This window comes from Salmo trutta, chromosome 12 (assembly GCF_901001165.1).
Source record: "Salmo trutta chromosome 12, fSalTru1.1, whole genome shotgun sequence".
Classification (NCBI taxonomy): domain Eukaryota; kingdom Metazoa; phylum Chordata; class Actinopteri; order Salmoniformes; family Salmonidae; genus Salmo; species Salmo trutta.
In genome coordinates, this window is record NC_042968.1 from 19,446,595 (window position 1) to 19,466,701 (window position 20,107).

Below are 20,107 nucleotides of genomic sequence, written 5' to 3' on the forward strand. Positions count from 1 at the left end.
TTGTGAGACCTAAAAATAATCTATCCCAGGAGCCCTGTCGTTTTCAACAAGCTCCTCCTTTTTCCTTTCTTCACCACTGTCTTCTGAAGGTTTTGTGTGGGGGAATGATCAGAATACCCCCTCCTGTACTGCTTACACTCTGCGGCATGACATTATTAGCCCCTTGGAAACAGCAGGAGCTGCTTGTGTGGGTGGCAGTCACAGCTAACGTTAACTTCATGTGAACGTTTTCCTCAGCCATGTCTTTTCTGCAAGCCCTTTGCTCTCTGGTGTGATGTTCACCCTGGATTGTTGTGTGATACTCACCTGGCCTGTTAAACCACCTGATGTATCTGTTGTGAAGAAAAATGATTGAGAGGATGGTGCACAACAGTACATGTCTTTATTCATTCACCCTGTTTGGGCAGTCCATCTAACATTCCCCTGAATTACCAACATTCCAATAATGGTAGTGGAATGATTGAATGTTTGGGTTGGATAGTTCTGAGGGCTTTTCAGATCTCCATTCCAGCCGTTGAGCACCACCCTTATGACTGAGAACATGTGATGAGGGTAACGTCTGAGCTAGCACACCAAGGGCGGCATTCAGCCTCCGAACCCCACCCCCAATATTTTAGTGTGCACTTTCTCTCTGTCTAGAATGAGCTGGAGGGAGTTTCTTAAATTGACTTACACCAGTCTTTCTTTTTACATCCAGTGTGAACGAGTGCAGACTCAAGTAGAAGGGTTAAGAATCAGACTGCCCAGCTGATATTGACTTCTGTAAGTGAAGACTGAACTGCTGACTGTTTCCTCCTCCCTGTGTGACCTTTGTATTGTGTTGAGCATGCGGTCTTACTCCGCCTCCGTCACAGCCAAGGCAGTGGTGTCTGGTGATTAGGAGGCTCTTCACAGAAAAGCCCTTTTGTTTGCCCACACTCACATCACTACCACTCCCCTCCTCCCATTCCAACACTATGAGCAGCTAGATCAAGGTACCCGATAGTGCAATCCTGAGGCTTTGTACAGTGTAGGATCACATGCCAGGGTACAGAACAGTACAGAATACACCAAGGGTTCAGTGCCAGGGGAGAGACTAAGGGAATTAGTGGGCACCGGGCTTTTCTCTTACAAGGTATTTCACCTCACTAGGACAAATGGGATCAAATAAAGGTTCCTAGCTAACTGAAGCAAACAACCGCTACAGTAGAGCATTCCTTTTAGTAAGGGGACAGGACAGCATGGTTCAGAGAGAGGCCTACACCTCCCAAACAGTCATCACACCAGTGGTCTGGTTCAGAGGGGAACCCCCTACATGAGTTATTCCAGGCCACCATACAGCCAGGGTGCGTGTTCATTTGTGTGCGATTAAGCGTGTGTTCAGCGTGATTATCCTGCTCATCTATCTACCTCAGACTGGGGTTAACATGTTAAACCACAGTGAAGCTGCATGCCACAGGTCAACTAACATGAACCCTGCCACTGTAATCTCTCTAAGGTGAGTTTGGCCTTGCAGTGAACTGCCTGCCATGACTGTGTTGGCCAGAAGGATGGACGATTCTGCTGCTGCAGATATAGCCTGTAGTGTTTTGTAGGTGTGGGTTCTCATTTGTGTGTGTTTGTCTTCGGGCCTATACCTGTCTTTGTGATAATGTATTATCACATGCCTGGTTAGTTGGAGTCTTTCCTTTATCCAGTTCCCCAGTCTGTTTTCGGGGGTTTGGACAGGAGTTAAGGAAGTGTGAAAGTCAGTCCCACTGACTGTGGGCCTGAGGCTGTGCTGGATACAGAGAGAGGCTAGCCGTATGACTGTCAGACGCTCAGTCAGGCACTGAATCATTTAACAGTCAGCTGCTACCCTTAGTCTAACTGCACCTCTATTGGTTATAAAAACCTCCTCTACCACTGTGAAACACGGCCCTGTTTGTTAAGTCATGGACGCCGCTGTGTGTGTACAGTGTGTACTGTTAGTGTGTGTGCGTTGTTTTTCATAGCCTTGGCTGTTCCGTGGTACACAAGAACCAGTTTCTCTGCCCTTGGATGAATGTTTCATGGAGCACTAATGATGTCAGAGCAACCTAGACAGAGCGTGGCAGAGATGGAACGCAGCGCTGCGCCGGCCCCAGCCACAGCTACCCACAATGCTCTATGGCTCCCATGAGCCCTCTGCGAGGTCAGGCTTGATCAAGAACAAGCATTTCTCTCTCTCACGTGGACCTCCAGTGCACAGCTAGTGGTACTCAGTACTGCTCCTCTCAGCCCACACCGTCTCCCAGCGCCTTGTTTACTTCATGAATAATCAGGAAGTTGTTCAGAACCTTTCCTGAGAACCAGCAGCAGGAAGGAAGATCTGTTATTCTGTTTTCAGTCGTTTTTGTTTATTTATTTTCTAGATGTTTAGTTTCTAGGTTGAAACCCCCTGTGAACCATTTAGTCATTTTTGGCAGTGTCAGTGAAGTTCTGTGTTGGTATGATAACAATTTGATGGGAAGACTCAAAGTGGCTCTTAAACATAAACACATTAACACAAAGTCAAATACTTAAAATTAGTCTGTTTAGGGCTCAACATTTTAACGCTTGACAAGTAAAAACAATCACCCACAAATCACAATATTAAACAAGTACTCAGCAGAATGGGATCAGTGTCCTCCAGATGCACTGTTCTCACAATTTCTGCAGAGCTCATCGGAGTGGAATTGCGTTGATGGCCACAATCAAACCGTGTAGCCTCCTTTTGTTGATATTCCTTGCTAGTTTGTGTTATTTGCCCAACTCATAGTTCATTTTTGGTCACAAACATGGTTTGTACGGTTATGAAAAGTAATATGTGAATCACATGCTTGTGGGCCCGAGGAGCGCGAGAGAGACATTGTAGCAGCAGGTAGCCTATAATAATGATAGCCAATTCAAAACATATTGTGTAGCCTGGCTAGTTAACTATTTAGCTATTAGCATGTTTTAATGTCATGTCCAATGGCCTAAAAATAAGTTTCACCGGCACTCCCACAAATGGCCGACAAGCAATTGATGAACAGGGTGTGTTAATAAACCAATGCTGCATACAATCTGACACCATGGGAGAGCTGGAATTTCCCTCTTCATCATTGGCCATGTAATTCTGATAACATAAAAAATATTATAGTTAGTCTAATTGACGAACTCGCATGCTGTCAGTAGATCTCCCCTGAAACCTGAATATTTTAGCCTTTCAAGGTTATGAATAAACATGCCTTAGTTAGTTACCTTGCTTCGGAGTAGCCTACCTTAGTCATTTGATGGCTGATTTATTGAATGAGGGAATTATTTAATTGTAATGTTGCAATGTTTTAGAGGCTACTGAAGGCGTCCGCATGCTTCCTGTTCGGAACAGTTCATGCATATATTATGATGTTTGTGTTGGTTTTGGCCTTCGGCAAGGTTTTTTCTGCCTGTTCATGCATACACAAAAATCTTGAGGCATGTCGAAGTCTACGCCCCTTGGTCTGTGATTGGTGAACACTAGGGATTCTTCAAAAGTGTTTGTCACTCAACGATAGACAAACTCATTTTCATGCACATTTGTCACTTGAGAAATACTGCACCATACGTCTTAGATGTAAAATTGCAAAACTAAGATCTCCTCTGTAAAAATATATCTTCGATTAAGTCTGACTATTTTGTGGAAGTGTATACTGGCTACGGCGCCTTAAGCTGGACAAACAGTATTATTGCTGCTTTTTTCTAGTTTTTCAAGTGAAGGTCTTTTTAAGGTTGTATGCAGCACACGTGTTTGGTTCGCCTAGCTGCCAGCCAAACTGAAGCAAGCAGAAGCCTTAAGGGTGGTCAACTATCCTCCAGGAGAGCCTTAAAGGGGCAATGTTATATATTTGAGAAGAAGACAATGGGCAGAGTGTAGCCTAGCCTATATATTTTTGTCTGATTCTCTATGGTAGTGATAATGTATTTTTTTTGTAAATTGGTTCCTTGCGTCATACAATGATGTAAAAATTGTGTTACAGACCATATTTAATTTTTCTCTTAAACTTTCGGACAAGTAAAAAATCATACTTGTCTTACTTTTAAAAAGTCATACTTGTCTGAAGGACACGTGGCTTAAAAAGTTGATGTAAAGCCCTGCTGCTTGTAAATGTAAGCAATATTATTTTTAAGAGGATAAATCACAAGCTAATGTTTTTATTCTTTAATCAACAAAATTGTAAGCCTATACTTTTGCGTTTTGAAAAAGCACAAATTTGGCAAGCCTTTGTAAATAAGCGCTTTCATTATCCGGTGTTGCGCTACATGCAATCCACCCACAACATCTATAATGATATTTATCAAAGACAAATTTGCTGAACTTAGATGACATCCATCTGTTGTTGACAGTTGTTACTGATGTTTCTACAAGACAGGCTTTGTAGTGCCTCTTGACTTCCTGTAAAACTAGCTGCTGATCATTGAGGGGAAATGGCTTCACATAATGGTGCAGAAAACTGCACTGTATGTTTCATCAAGAGGGTTAAGACCAGCTTTCACAACTCATCCTCACTTTCACTGGGGTGGAGAGATTATTATGTGGGTCAAATGAATGTCTCTCTCTCTCTCTCGCTCACTTTGTCCCTGCTGTCTTCAATGTATCTACACAGCGCCCTCTACACACTATCACAGTCTCTCTTTCTCCCTCCCCTCTGTGTCTCCTCTCCCACCCATCCCTGGGAGGGTGCAGACAGCCATGGGCCCTTTGAGACCTCTGACAGTCTCCTGAAATCCTGGAGGATTGTCACTGCTACATTGGATTAGAGTTGCAGCAGTCTGAGAGCCTCCCTCTCGTAGAGTTGCAGTCTGAGGTTATCCCAGCTGGCAGCAGCTCAGTGCAGGCAAGCTGGCCGTGTGGTGGGGTTGGTTTGGGTCTCTGGTACCCAGCGGCCCAGCACTTATCCCTGGTTTTATCACCCAGTCCTAGGGTGTATGGGTGTCTGATCCCACCCCACTGACGCTGTTGAAGGATGACATGCCCCTGCCTCTGCTCCATCGATGACACCAAGTTCAAACAGATAAATCTGAACAGTGTAATTGCATCTGCTCTTTATCAGTGCAGTTTGTCTAAAGGCCAGTGATCCATGAGACCTGGGAGTCATGGGAACGATGGTGTGGAGGGAGACCGAAGTGGTGGTGGAGCTCATGCTACTATCTTGCACCATGTAAAGATGTTTACGTTTAAAAAAATAAATAACATTTCGCACCAGGTTTTATCTTTGTGTGAACTGAGTCATCAACATTGCACTGACAACTATCATCATAGTAGTTTTAATTCTTACTGCTCTTCAGGTAAGGCGTCCTTGTGAAGCACTCTCTACAGTAATACTTAAGATATTTTCTCCAGCTTGCCGTGTTCATCCTTGTGAACGAACCGTGACCGTGACCAGGCCACCCCGTGGTCGAAGCCTGGCAAAAAGCACTGTCTCTAGTTATGAGGAGGAAATGGCTCAAATGATGAGGCCATATTGATTTGTTATATTGCCCATTAATAATCAGCTGGCTGCTGCGTACATCAGTGCAAGCACAGGAGCTGTAGTCACAGCCCTGAGACTCAAGTCTCTAGCCAAACGCCTTCCAGCTGTCATGAGCCGGTTCGTTCCCTTCTTTGCTGTAGCGGCTGTCAACTGTATCAACATCCCCTTCATGAGGCAGAGAGCTGAACTACGGCATCCCAGTGACCAATGAGAACTGGTTAGGAGAGTCAGTCACCGCTGCCAAGTCAGGCATCATCCAGGTGGTGGAGTCCACAATTGGCATGGCTGTGCCAGCTATGGCTGTGCCCCCTTTGGTAATGAAAACACCTGGGGAAGAAAGCCCTTCATGAAGCGGTTCCCAGTCCTAAACGCCTCAGTACAGGTGGGACTGGTGGGTCTGTGCTTGGTCTTTGCCACTCCGCTGTGCTGTGCCCTGTTCCCACAGATGAGTTATATGGCAGTGAGCAGCCTGGAGCCAGATCTTCAGGAGAGGATACGACAGAGCAGTCCGTACGCGTCTACCATCTTCTTCAACAAAGGCTTTAGGACCACATAATAACACGCACCCCACAGACCAGCCCCTTTTGCTGGCTGGACCCCTCTTGTCCCTTCGCTGCAACTCCCGTACGGACTCGAGAGGCTAAGGTCGAGAGCCGTGCATCCTCCAAAACACAACCCAGCCAATCCGCACTGCTTCTTGACACAGTGCCTGCTCAACCCGGAAGCCAGGCGCACCAATGTGTCTGAGGAGACGCTGTACACCTGGCGACTGTGTCAGCGTGCATTGCGCCCGGCCCGCCACAGGAGTAGCTAGTGCGCGATGGGACAAGAACATCCCTGCCAGCCAAACCCTTCCCTAACCCGGGCAACGCTGGGCCAATAGTGCGCCGGTCTACCGGTCACGGCTGGCTGTGACAGAGCCTGGACTCAAACCAGGATCTCTCGTGGCAGAGCTAGCACTGCAATGCAGTGCCTTAGACCACTGCACCACTCGGGAGACCCAGGGTTTTGTTTTTCATTGCAAAACGTTTTGCTACAGTGAGCCCTAATGAACATTACCCAGTTTCCTAGCACAGTTTCCCTCTCTCCACTGCCATTGGAAGCGTACTTACACACACACACACACTGTCCCACCAGATAACCTTATCAACCCCTCTCATCTTAGTGCACCGGGTAACCCTGTGTGTTTTTGTAATCCTTTTGTGTTACCAAGAAAACCTTTAGATGCAATGACACTGCATGGACACTCCTAACTGATTTCAGTAAGCACATTCCTAGTAGCATTGATGACAATGAAATGCCAGCAGAAAGTTTTATGTAGGACAGGATCTAGGCCTAATGTTTCAGCACCATATCAAGACCTTGTCTTAAAACGTTGGGCCAGTAACCGAAAGGTCGCTGTTTCAAATCCCCGGGCTGAATAGATGAAAACATGTGCCATTGAGCAAGGCACGTAACCCTAATTGCTTCTGTAAATCGTTCTGGATGAAAGTGTCTGGGCGTGCCAGGGAGAATAACAAGCAGTAAATCTAACCTCAGCTTATCTCTGGAGGGCTGCTGCTGCTGCTGGGTGGGTACATAGGTAACTCTCCTTCCTCTTTCTCTCTCTCTCTCTCTCTCTCTCTCTCTCTCTCTCTCTCTTTCTCATTCTCTCTCTCTCTCTCTGGATTCTCTCTCTGGATTCTCTCTCTCTCTCTGGATTCTCTCTCTGGATTCTCTCTCTCTCTCTCTGGATTCTCTCTCTCTCTCTCTCTCTCTCTCTCTGGATTCTCGCTCTCTCTCTCTGGATTCTCTCTCTCTCTCTCTGGATTCTCTCTCTCTCTGGATTCTCTCTCTCTCTGGATTCTCTCTCTGGATTCTCTCTCTCTCATTCCTCACTCACTCTCCCTCTCTCTGGATTCTCTCTCTCTCTCTGGATTCTCTCTCATTCCTCACTCACTCTCCCTCTCTCAGCCCTTCCCACCCTGCCTCTCTCTCTACAGACACTCTCACGTAACATCACGGGCTGCGGGTGATATTAATAGTGTGCTGAGTCCCTGAGAAGCTCAGGCAGAATTACCTCTCCTATCCAGGCTCCCCTCACATATTTTACTTGGTCTGCTGTGGCAGACAGGGCAGGTTGGAAAGGCCCACCACAGGGCTGACTGAAGACCAGGGGCAGGTGGGAGAAGATGTATATGGTAGATTCTAAGGGATTCCATTGGCTTTAACTGAGTCAGTCATAGCAGACAATGAGAAGCTAGTTTTGAGGCATTTCAGTCCACATGTAGCCTAATCATCACATAATTAGATGAGCAGAGAGGCTCAGGCTAGATGTTGAGGCTGACCCCACCGGGCTGTCACATGTTCCTGTCTGATCTCCAATCATTGTGACAGGGTGGATGGCCTGTCACTTCAGCTTTAAAAGAGAACTGCCAGCCAGGGAGATTGTATAGGACAGACGGGCACACACAGCGGGAAGTAGGGTGACAGTTTGGTCAGCGTCTGTAACAGGAATAACAAGGTGTGTGTTGCGTCAGTGACTGTGTCCCCTAATGTCAGTGCTCCTCAAGCCTCAGGGCAGACTCAAGGAGGGGGTGTGACGAACACGTAATGGAGGATTAGTCAGGCTGCATTGCAGGGGCATTATGGAAAGGTGACAGGGGTCTAAGTACATCATGGCCAATGAAATCAAACACTTCTGTATTTGTAAGGAAATGATCCTGTACCTTGTCAACTGTTTGAGTACAGTGCAGATTACAAATTGGTTGTAGTGAATCAAAAGATATACAGCAATGTGTGTTCCTCTCTGTAGATATATAGACAGCCACTTCAGTGACGCAATCAGTGACTCATTTTGTGTGGGCTGGAGGGCAGCGGCCCATGTGAGAGTCGTATCTGACGGATGGAATGTCTCTAGGGTTGTTGGGAAGGAGCCTATAGTGAACAGAACAACTCAGTCTTCTGGGAAGTGACTGGGTCATATGCAGCTCATGTGGTGCTAGGTTGCCCTTTCAGAATTTGAGAGCGTGCTCGGAGAGCAGGAGGGTGAGGAGGGAATGCAACAAACCCGCTGTATGCTCATACAGCCTTTACTTATACCACGTTTGAGAGGCAGGTGTTATTATTATCCCTATGGGAATCCTTCAGTGTAGTGATTAGCCTGTTCAGTGAAGTGAGTTTGGAGTCCACTCTTATCACAGGGTGGGGCCCTCAGTATAGAGGTCTGGGTGGGACTGATTTCTTCATCCCGCCCACACCCGCAGCTTTTCATACCTGTAGCCACCCCCACTTGATTTCAAAAACTCTATTTAAGAACGAGTTGTTAAACATATTTCCTTTCTCACAAACAAGCAGAGATCTTGTTATAAACATAGTTATAAAAGTGCAACCAGAACCAGTCAAAACCAAAATATTGTACTTTTTTAATTTAACCTTTTATTTAACTAGGCAAGTCAGTTAGGAACATTCTTATTTACAATGAGGGCCGATGCTGGGCCAATTGTGCGCCGCCCTATGGGACTGCCAATACTGGCCGGTTGTGATACAGCCTGGAATCGAACCAGGGTCTGTAGTGACTCCTCTAGCACTGAGATGCAGTGCGTTAGACCGCTGCGCCACTCAGACACTTGTTTATTTTGGACCTGTGCAAATATCTATACAGATGAAAGCTTCCGAATCAAAATGACCCACAACATCATGTTTGTATACAAAATCTACACAGACATTCCAGAACACATCAGCGTGTCCACATTTTGAAGTTAGGTTCATGACCCTAAATGAGGAAAAGTCATTTCATTTCATGGAGAAATAGAGAGGTTAACTAGTATTTTAGACAACTCAAAAGTGGAATTTGGTCGAATTGACCTGTATCAGAATAGGTTTAATAGCCTACCCTTTTAGGAGTGGGACAATTTTCAGACATAGACCAATATGGGTCATCAATATTTATTTTGAGGCAGTGTAGTAAACTATAGCCTAATTAGATTTCAGAAGTTAATTTCCTTGGCAAGAGAAGTGCCCCGTGCTTCTCCGCCCATAGATAGGCTTCAGCCTACTCTATTAAATTGAGACCAAATGCGCACCTGATCTCACTCATATGGCTACTGAACTTGAAGCAGCAAGAATGATGACAGCAGACACTTGCACTTTCTCTTGAGCTACGTTTTGCATATAGGATATAGCCTACCTTTTAGGAGTGGGACGATTTGCAGGCAGAGACAAACAAATGGGTAATCAATATTTATTGAAAACGGAAAGGTGCAACGCTCACTCGCCATGGTATTCGCTCATTGCACCCTTTTCCTTTTCAAAACATGTTTTTATTTTTTATTATTGCTTTTCAACTCACGTTGGTTGAGCTCCCTCCCACTTTATTTCCATTATCAATATTTATTTACAGACACTAGTCAACTATAGCCTAATCCAATTTTAGTAAACTTTCTTGGAAAGATAACTGCCCCTTGATTCTCTGCCCATTTATATGCAGTCTACTCTATTTCATTGAGTCATATACTGTAGGCTCTTGATCTTGCACGCCCATCTAGGAGAGAAGAGGTAGGCTGTTGATCTTGAAGCAGTGAATTCTGAGATTGTCTGTGAATAATGCGACACAGAGGTGCTTTTAATACAGTAGGTAGGCTAACGCATACAAAGCAGAAAGACGACCGTTTCCAAATAATCTGCGGGACCCCAAAAAAATGTTCATCCCAAAGCCCGCTCCTGCTTGCAGCATGAAAAATGTTGACTGTGCCACAGTGATACCTGTTGGGACCTGCAGCCCTCTACCTCAGTACTTTACCTTCCTCCACTCTGTATAATGTGTGGTTTGAGATGACACACTGCCTGTACCGCTGCATATTTTATTTCCAGCCTGGTGGTTTTAAATCAGCCATGCTCAACCCGAGGTAGTTGGCTGGCAGTGGATCGATGCAAAGAGAAATATTTGAGGGAAATGTTTTTTAGATGAATCCCACTTCATTGTTCATATTAATGTTCCTCTCTCTTGTAGTAGGCTAGTAAAGCACACCCACTCTGACATTTGACACTCTGACAAGGTGACAGTAGTCAGCAGGGGTTTGATCTGTAGAGTTGATCTGCTGTGCTCCTACTGTGTTAAGACAAGCATGCCTTTAGGCTCAGTTTACTGTATTACATTTTTTTTAAAATCATTCTCGCTTCCCTGATCAATCTGATTTGAGGATTATGTAAGTAAATAAGTTGTTTAATTCCTTCCAATGGCCTAGTATTTTTCCATTGGCCGCGTGTGTGCCACGTTATAATAACGGTCAGCCTGAAATATTAGACCAAGTAGATCCTAATCTGATTTATCAGCTTGATCTATCATCAGTAGCCTGTAGCCTGAACACAGCCTTGGATAGCCATCAGACACCATGTGAGAGATGCAATGTTGATGAACTGCAGTGACCCAGATCTGTCCCATGGAGTAAGGCTGTATAATCAGACTTGACTGTCATGTGCCTGTTTCCTTCTTAGTCCCATTTTAGTTAATGTGCTGATAAGACTCCACTGGGCAACTAGAGACATGTACCATGGTTGCAGCAGGAAGGTTTTTGTTGGGGTTTTGAAAGAATGGGGCTGTTAGCCTGTCGTGTTGAGAGAAGCACAGGTGTTTACATGGTGCAACCCTATAATCAACCCTCTCTGGAGTCTGGTACTGGAAATTGTCATAAATATATTTTTTTGTTTACCTGAGCAGTGAATGAACCGTCAGTTTTTAGGTCTACTTGTTTCCCCTGGAGTAGTAGGAATTTATTTTAATAATGTATAAACTCATTAGGGACTATTTGGAAGTCTCTAATACACCTAGTTTTCACTTTCTGTAAGACAGGCAGATGGTGTCAGCATTATTTTAGCATTACTTTGAGCACTATTTCCATTATTTAAAGACCTGCCTGTCACATCACCTCTATACTCCTGGAGTGCTGACAAAAGCTGAGCATTAGAATTTACTTTGAGATGTGGTGCTAGCGCAGGATAGTTCTATGTAGGAGATGACGGGTCGCTTGTTTTTATTCTATATTCAAATGCCTTATCTAGTCAGATTCTACATAATGAAATTTTAAGTACTTTCTGTTCCCTTCTGACTGAGATATACAGATTGTTCTCCAGAGCTCAGGATTACACAAACTCTGTCTATGAATAATACAGAGATGTATTCCATTCAGTGACAAGTAGAGGGAAGAATGGCTGTATTTGATATGGGAGCACACTGCATTCTGGGAAGCAGTAAGCCGTCTCCGGTGTTCGGGTTGCAATTAATCAGGATGTTTAAAGCGTGAGCTGAGTGGCTATGGAGCTCTGAGCTCTAAATAATATGATCAGCCCACAGACATTTGGGTGTTTGATGTTTCATTGAGGTGCGTTTGGGACGTCGGGAGTATATTAGAGGAATTAATGCCATCTTGAAATGAGGGAAGATAATTTCCTGTCAGAAGTCAGATCCTTCGCAGCCGCCCTGCAGACTCCACTGTTAATGAGTTTTTAATAGAAGTTTATCATCTTGCCACACTTGAACTCACAACATCATGAACATCAGGCTTGAAACAAATGCATCGGTAATTTGTATTTATGTTCCCATCACTGTTCCAGACACAGATTGTATCAGCTGTGGACTGATTCCTCCCTCCCTCTCTTCTGTTGTGTTTGTGAAGTTCAAAATGTCATTTCTGCTGGTTAAGGGTGTCCCTGCAGCATGGTGTCTCTCACTTTCTCTCTCCGTATCTCCCTCTCCCTCACTCACACTCCCTCTCTGCCCGAGTCATTTTTTCGCCCACTGATATGTAGTATGTCACGATAATGTCTTTGGTTAGCGTTTCTCTCGAAGGCGATGGTTAAGCACAGAGACTCCATGTTTGTCCCATGTGTCTGTCATCTCAGGGAAGTGGAGCTGAAGGGACTGGGACTGACTCGATGTGGTGACCTTCAGGAGTTATTCAAACCGCTGAACCCTAGCTCAGAGCCTGCTGCACCATTTAAAGATCATATTCTGTCCGCCACATCCACATACAGACTGGGATAAACATCTCTCTACTTGGACCTGCAGCAGAGTTGGAGTGGTTCAATTCATTCTGGAGTTGAACAGTGTTTCATTTAGCCACACAGAGGTGTGAATACGCAACACTGCTTTTAGCTCAAATTCTCTGTACAATTCTCTCTCACCTCTGCTTTACAACGTCTGTCTGATCTGAAATGGAATCCATGAATAGCCTGAGTGTACAAAACATTAGAAACACCTTCCTAATATTGAGTTGCACCCCCCTTTGCCCTTAGAACAGCCTCAATTCGTCGGTGCATGGACTATAAGGTGTCACACGTTCCACAGGGAGTCCATGTTACCGCAGAAACAGACTAAACTGCACGAATGCACGGCCATCCCGTTTTCAGTCAGCTGTTCATTCCCCCCAAAAATAACAAATCAAATTCTACGGATACGACTGTTATTTTATTTTCATGACGATATTCATCCGTAACAGTCGGTTACACAGTTGTGCCAGCCCCCATCTGTAATGAAATAACCGCTATGAAGTTAGTCTCCAGCCCTGTTTCAGGCAGCATCTGATCGCTGTGGCTCACTGAAGCCGAGAGAAATAGAGCGCATCCACTTTTTAAATAGTCTGACAGATTATTTCACACCAGCTTCCCCCGGCACCTGAGTTTCAGAAAGGAAGCAGCCTAGATAGAGCTGTTGTTTTTGTTGGTATACCAGGACTATCGCATTTACCGGCACCCATCTCCAACTACACTTCTTCTAACAAGTCTGAGACTGGAGAAAGGAGGGGATGTACTTTAACTCACTGACACGCAGAGAGGAGGTGTAGGTAGAGAGAACATGAAAGGAGATGTTATTAATATTGCAGTTGGTCAGGTTGCTGGTGATATGCTTGTGTAGAGAAAGGCCTTGTGTTTGGCTAAGGGTTTAATGAGAAAGTGGCTGCTAGAGGTCAGAGAGACATGCTGATCTACACGTCCACAGACCGGTTATGTGGGAGAAACAGGGAGGCTGGTTGGTGGGACTTTGATAAACTCAGAGGACCTTGACAATGTTTTTCCATGGCAACAGGATCCATTAGAGCCATTCCCTATCAACAGCAGGGAGGATCAGAGCAGAATTTAACCTGACTGTATCCTGCCAGCCCAGAAGTTAAGCCAGGAGAGATAATAACACATATACTTGCTCACAACACACACACTCATCACAAGCTGCTGTGCTGGAAAGTTACATGCAGTGTGACTTGCTGGGCGCCAAACCTGCTGGGTGCCAAACCTGCTGGGTGCCAGTGGAGGCGGAGTGACCGCCTGTCCCTGGCTGCCTCAGGGTAGACCATCCCCCTAGCCTGCCTGGCACACGTGTACGCCAGCCAGCCAGCGATACTGCTCAGGTGAGGAGGAGTTGTGTAATATGTGGATCTGTTCAGCCCCTGATAGCGTTTCTCCAGTGTGGTGATTTACTTCGCCTGACATTATAGGGACATTACTGGGATCATCTTGTTCTCTCCTCCTTTCATTCCCTAACACACACTCCCTTCCCCCCTCACCATCACCACGGCCCCCCTACTCCCCCCTCCTAGTGCAGAGATTTGCTGCATTAACTCCAGTCATATGACTATGAAGTCATGTTGCTGGAAATAGTTTTTCTTATTGTAATACATTTGTGGCTTTTAAGATGCATGATAATACTCTTACGGGCATAATTACATTGTTTAAGAATTTATCCTATTTCATAGAGACAGAAGGCATGAGGATGCATTCATTTAGTGGGATTATTATAGTTGAATGTCCTGAGTACATCATAATTAGATTGTTTTGTGTTCCAGTAACTGACTGGGAGCCTGCTGTACAGTGTGTGTGTGATGATAATGGAGGGAGGGTAGTCTATACCCTGTGGCTCTACTGAGCAGTGGCACTGAATGACTGACACAATGGGGATGCTGCCCAGTCTGAGAGCCAGACTGCGCTCAAGAAGGTGTATCCTCGGGAAACCAAACAGCTTTAAATATAGAAATGGGGTAATTTCAGTCACTGCACTTCATCACATCTCTATCAGTATCTCCCCTGCCTGCCTGTCAAATAGAAACAGATCAATTTTCCTGCTCCACAATGTAACACTGATAGTCTCTTTTACCAGCAGAATGCTTCAGTATAGCTGTAGATATAACCTAGCTGTTTCCCCTGGCCCTTTATTTGAGATGTTGTAACAGTCATTGTCAGTTAATGCATAGATAGACCTGCTACAGCATGCTGTGGCCATAGATGCAGATCCATGGCCTATTCTCGGGTTTGAGAGGGGAACAGCCCTAACCCATGGGAGTAAAATCTTTCCTGGAAGTAGAGGGTTGACTCATCTCTCACCCCCTCCTGTCGCCCCACCGCTCTGCAGCCCCCACCCCTTCTCTCCCAGTATTCAGTATGCCTGTGTGCTCTATCTGGTTGCTGAGGCTGGCAGTAAAGGCTCACTACACACACAGCTGTCCTCTTTGCCGCCATTACCACTCTAAAAATACTGCTCCACATTTTAGAAAATGAAAGTCCAAAAATCTGGCTAATTTTGTGCAGCCATGCTCTGGTGGCCATCCGTCTGCTGTCTGCTGTCTGCTTGGGTGCGTGCTGAGTAGGAAATCTGGAGACCAATACCTGGCTGTACTGTAGGGCATGTTCTACCAGTGGTGCACAGTGCTGAAGAAAGGCATCCTATAGAATATAGGACATTGTACCTACAGTGGTACAGGTTACGGAAGTGTCAACCTTCTGCAGTCGACCCTCCAGTGCATTCTCTCCTGAATAGATTACAGAAGGGGCATAATAAGGAAGGCCTGTGAAGTGAAATCTTCCTGACGGGAATTAAATACACCTGTCCCTATGCCACTGCTTGTTTGATTGCACTGTGGAGTGTGTCTCCGGTTGGTGTGCCAAGGTTAAGTGTTGTGGGGTAATCGAGTGTGTTCTCCCAGTGGGGTCTGGTGGAGGTGGCTGTCTGTCTAATGGCTGGCTGAGTCACTCACTAACAGACATTAGCATAATGCTTTGCTCTCTGAAGGGTCTCGGAGAGAGCCAACCGCTTCACCTGTCTAACATTGCCGTCTTATTTTGGACTGTGTATTGTCTGTCCGTGTGTGTGTGTGTGTGTGTGTGTGTGTGTTTGAGAGACCGTTTTGGGACGACGTCAGTTAGGCTAAACTCTGTGTTGATGGTAGTTATTGGTCTAGTCAAGTAGCGTTCTAAGTGCTGGACTGAAAGGAAATGAAAGCAACCTCAGGCTGCTCCATCTGATAGCACTTTATGGACGTACATGTGTTTAACTCTCTTCCCCCATACATTCTGTTGTTATGGTGGTCTCAAGTACCACTATCATAAGGCAGGTTGCATCTTCTTGCACCAAGCAGTTAGGCTGACCCCATTTAGTGGACTGCTCGATTGTTTGATCGTTAGGCTGCTGGTCAACCAAGATTTCTTTAGTCGAACAGTTGCGAAAACGTTTACATTCTTTCATGCTGTACAAGACGCCTGTCTGATTTGCGCCTGTCTGAGTGGACTGATCCATTGCGGAGGCCGTGGGGATGGAACAGTCCTTCACTCTAAGACGTGCTACTGAAATTGTATATGGTTAAGGACAATAGTGCAATACTAATAAAAATACGATTATTTTATAACATGCGCTTTCTCCCGCGTTTGACACAGGTCGTATCAGTACGCTGTTGAATTGATGCTTTTTCCTAGACCATGTTGCTTTGTGCATAAAAGCAAAGTTAACCTTATATTGGTGTTGAGAACAATGCAGCGGAGTTAGGAGATGAGAAAACAGCCCTTGCCTTAATTGACTAAGAAAAGTGAGGAGCGAGGAAACCCCAGTTTTTAATTAGGTCTATAATCAACAGTCTAACTGTTAAATGTGCCTGACTTTTATAAATCATCCATATACAGTACCAGTCAAAGGTTTGGACACACCTACTCACTCAAGGGTTTTTCTTTATTTGTAGTGTTTTCTACATTGTAGAATAATAGTGAAGACATAAACTATGAAATAACACATATGGAATCATGTAGTAACCAAAAAAGTGTTAAATCAAAGTATATTTTAGATTCAACAAAGTAGCCACCCTTCGCCTTGATGACAGCTTTGTACACTCTTGGCATTTATTCAACCAGCTTCATGAGGAATTCACCTGGAATTAATTTCAATTAACAGGTGTGCCTTCTTAAAAGTTAATTTTTTGAATTTCTTTCCTCCTTAATGCGTTTGAGCCAATCAGTTGTGTTGTGAAAAGGTAGGGGTGGTGTACAGAAGATAGCCCTATTTGGTAAAAGACCAAGTCCATATTATGGCAAGAAAGCTCAAATAAGCAAAGAGAAACGACAGTCCATTACTTTAACCTCTCTAGTACATGTGGGACGAACTCGTCCCACCTACGTAACAGCCACTGAAATCCAGTGGCGCGATTTTTGAATCGTTAGAAATGCTATAACTTCAATTTCTCAAACATATGACTATTTCACAGCTATTTAAAGACAAGAATCTCGTTAATCTAACCCCACTGTCCGATTTCAAAAAGGCTTTACAACAAAAGCAAAACATTAGATTATGTCAGCAGAGTGCCCAGCCAGAAAAAATCTGACACCCATTTTTCAAGCTAGCATATCATGTCACATAAACCCAAACCACAGCTAAATGCAGCACTAACCTTTTATAATCTTCATCAGATGACACACCTAGGACATTGTGTTATACAATACATGCATGTCTGTTCAATCAAGTTCATATTTATATCAAAAACCAGCTTTTTACATTAGCATGTGACGTTCAGAAAAAGCATAACCACCGCAAACTTCCGGTGAATTTACTAACAGTTTGCTAAATTACTCACGATAAACGTTCACAAAAAGCATAACAATTATTTTAAGAATTATAGATACATTACCCCTCTATGCACTCGATATGTCCGATTTTAAAATAGCTTTTCGGATGAAGCACATTTTGCAATAATCTAAGTACATAGCCCGGCATTACAGGGCTAGCTATTTAGATACCCACCCAGGTCAGCATCCACCAAAATCACATTTCCTATAAGAAAGATGTTCTTACCTTGCTTGTTCTTCATCAGAATACACTGCCAGGACTTCTACTTCAATAACAAATGTTGGTTTGGTCCCAAATAATCCATCGTTATATCCAAACAGCGACGTTTTGTTCGTGAGTTCTAGAATGCTTCTTCGCGGTGTCGCGCATGGCGCATTGGCGTGTCAAAAATGTCTAAATATTCCATTACCGTACTTCGAAGCATGTCAACCGCTGTTTAAAACCAATTTTTATGCCATTTATGTCATAGAGAAGTGTTAATATTCCGACCGGGAGTATGCATTGAGCCTAAACAGCCGAATAAAATTTCTCCTCAGAAGCGACTCATGCACGCGCATCATTGAAAGGTCCTCCGAGCATCCACTTACAAAAGGCGATAATATATTTCAACCTGAGGTTCCCTCGTAAACCTTCAGTTATTTCGCGGGCTCTGAGAGCCTATTGGAGCCCTGGGAATTGTCACGTTACAGCTAAGATCCTTACTTTTCAATAAAAAGAGGTAAGACGCACGACTCCTTGTCAGACAGGGTACTTCCTGCTTGAAGCCTTGTCAGGTTTTTGCCTGCCATAGGAGTTCTGTTATACTCACAGACACCATTCAAACAGTTTTAGAAAATTCAGAGTGTTTTCTATCCAAACCTGAACAATAATATGCATATTCTAGCTTCTGAGTTGGTGTAGGAGGCAGTTAAAAATGGGAACATATTTTTTCCAAAATTCTCAATACTGCCCCCTATACCAAAGAGGTTAAGACATGGTCAGTCAATCTGGAAAATGTCAATAACGTTGAAAGTTTCTTCAAGTGCAGTCGCAAAAACCATCAAGCGCTATTGATGAAACTGGCTCTCATGAGGACCGCCACAGGAAAGGAAGACCCAGAGTTACCTCTGCTGCAGAGGATGAGTCCATTAGTTACCAGCCTCAGAAATTGCAGCCCAAATAAATGCTTCACAGAGTTCAAGTAACAGACACATCTCAACATCAACTGTTCAGAGGAGACTGCGTGTATCATGCTTCATGGTTGAATTTCTGCAAAGAAACCACTACTAAAGGACACCAATAAGAATAAGTGATTTGCTTGGGCCAAGAAACATGAGCAATGGACATTAGACTGGTGGAAATCTGTCCTTTTGGTCTGATGAGTCCAAATTTGAGATTTTTGGTTCCAACCGGCGTGTCTTTGTGAGACACAGAGTAGGTGAACGGATGATCTCCGCATGTGTGGTTCCCAAAGCATGGAGGAGGAGGTGTGATGGTGTGGGGGTGCTTTGCTCGTGACACTGTCTGTGATTTATTTACAATTCAAGGCACACTTAACCAGCATGGCTACCACAGCATTCTGCAGTGATACTCCATCCCATCTGGTTTGCGCTTATTGGGAATATAATTTGTTTTTCTACAGGGAAAGGACCCAACTCACCTCCGGGCTGTGTAAGGGCTATTTGACCAAGAAAGGTGATTGAGTGCTGCATCAGATGACCTGGCCTCCACAATCAACCGACCTGAGATGGTTTGGGATGAGTTGGACCGCTGAGTGAAGGAAAAGCAGCCAACAAGTGCTCAGCATAGGTGGGAACTCCTTCAAGACTGTTGGGAAAGCATTCCAGGTGAAGCTGGTTGAGAGAATGCCAAGAGTGTGCAAAGCTGTCAACAAGGCAAAGGGTGGCTACTTTGAAGAATCTAAAAATATTTTGGTTACTAGGATTCCATGTGTTAAATTGTTTTGATGTCTTCACTATTCTACAATGTAGAAAATAGCAAAAATAAAGAACCCTTGAATGAGTAGGTGTGTCAACTTTTGACTGGTACTGTATATCTACAGATATGACAGATCCTGCTTCTATGCCTGTTTGAGTGTTTGTTTAATAGCCTTCTGATTCCGTGAGCACCAACCACAATATGTCGGTTACATTTTTTTTCACAAATTCGACTGTTTTGAATCTTTGCTATGCTCTAAAGGCTTTACACTTTTAGTTTCTCATTAGAACATACTGTTCCAAATTGTCAGAAATTATATTTATAATAATAACCACCTTTTTCTTGATCTCCTTCTTATTATTCTTATTAGGATCATTATAATAATAAGTAATGTCATTATCATTAGTAGGCTTATTATAGCAGACTTGTAGAACCACCATCGAGCTGTAGGCATAAAAGCCGACCCTTTTTAATCTTAATACCGCAACTTACTTAGGCCTATATTTCAATACTTTTATTTAGGTGACTGTATCTATCAATCATTCATTCATGTCATCACACAGCATACGAGTCATTCATGATTTGAAATGCAATCAAGCGTTTTAGTTTTAAAACAAATCAATAGTTAGCGTAAACTATAAATAAACCGTTCCATTTCTAGGAATTGCATTCACAAATGCATGCGACTGTTTTTAGTCTCTGCTGTAATAAAGGCTTTACAAAAAAATGAAATAACATTAACATACTCTCTGGTACGCTTATCATTTAATTAGTGTTTACATTGTTCCAAACAGTCAGAAAGCTATAGTCATCTAACAGCACCTGTTTGGCACACATAATATGCATGCAGCGCTTGCTCCTTATC

General features: G+C 44.1%; 1 protein-coding gene and 1 pseudogene across 1 annotated transcript in view; both read left to right on the plus strand.

Annotated features, from left to right (window-relative positions):
- The window catches only part of LOC115203098 (disintegrin and metalloproteinase domain-containing protein 10), an 81,698-nt gene that overhangs the window by 25,729 nt on the left and 35,862 nt on the right, over window positions 1-20,107 (plus strand). The window lies entirely within an intron of this gene.
- LOC115202682 (sideroflexin-3 pseudogene) lies at window positions 5,482-6,111 on the plus strand (annotated as a pseudogene).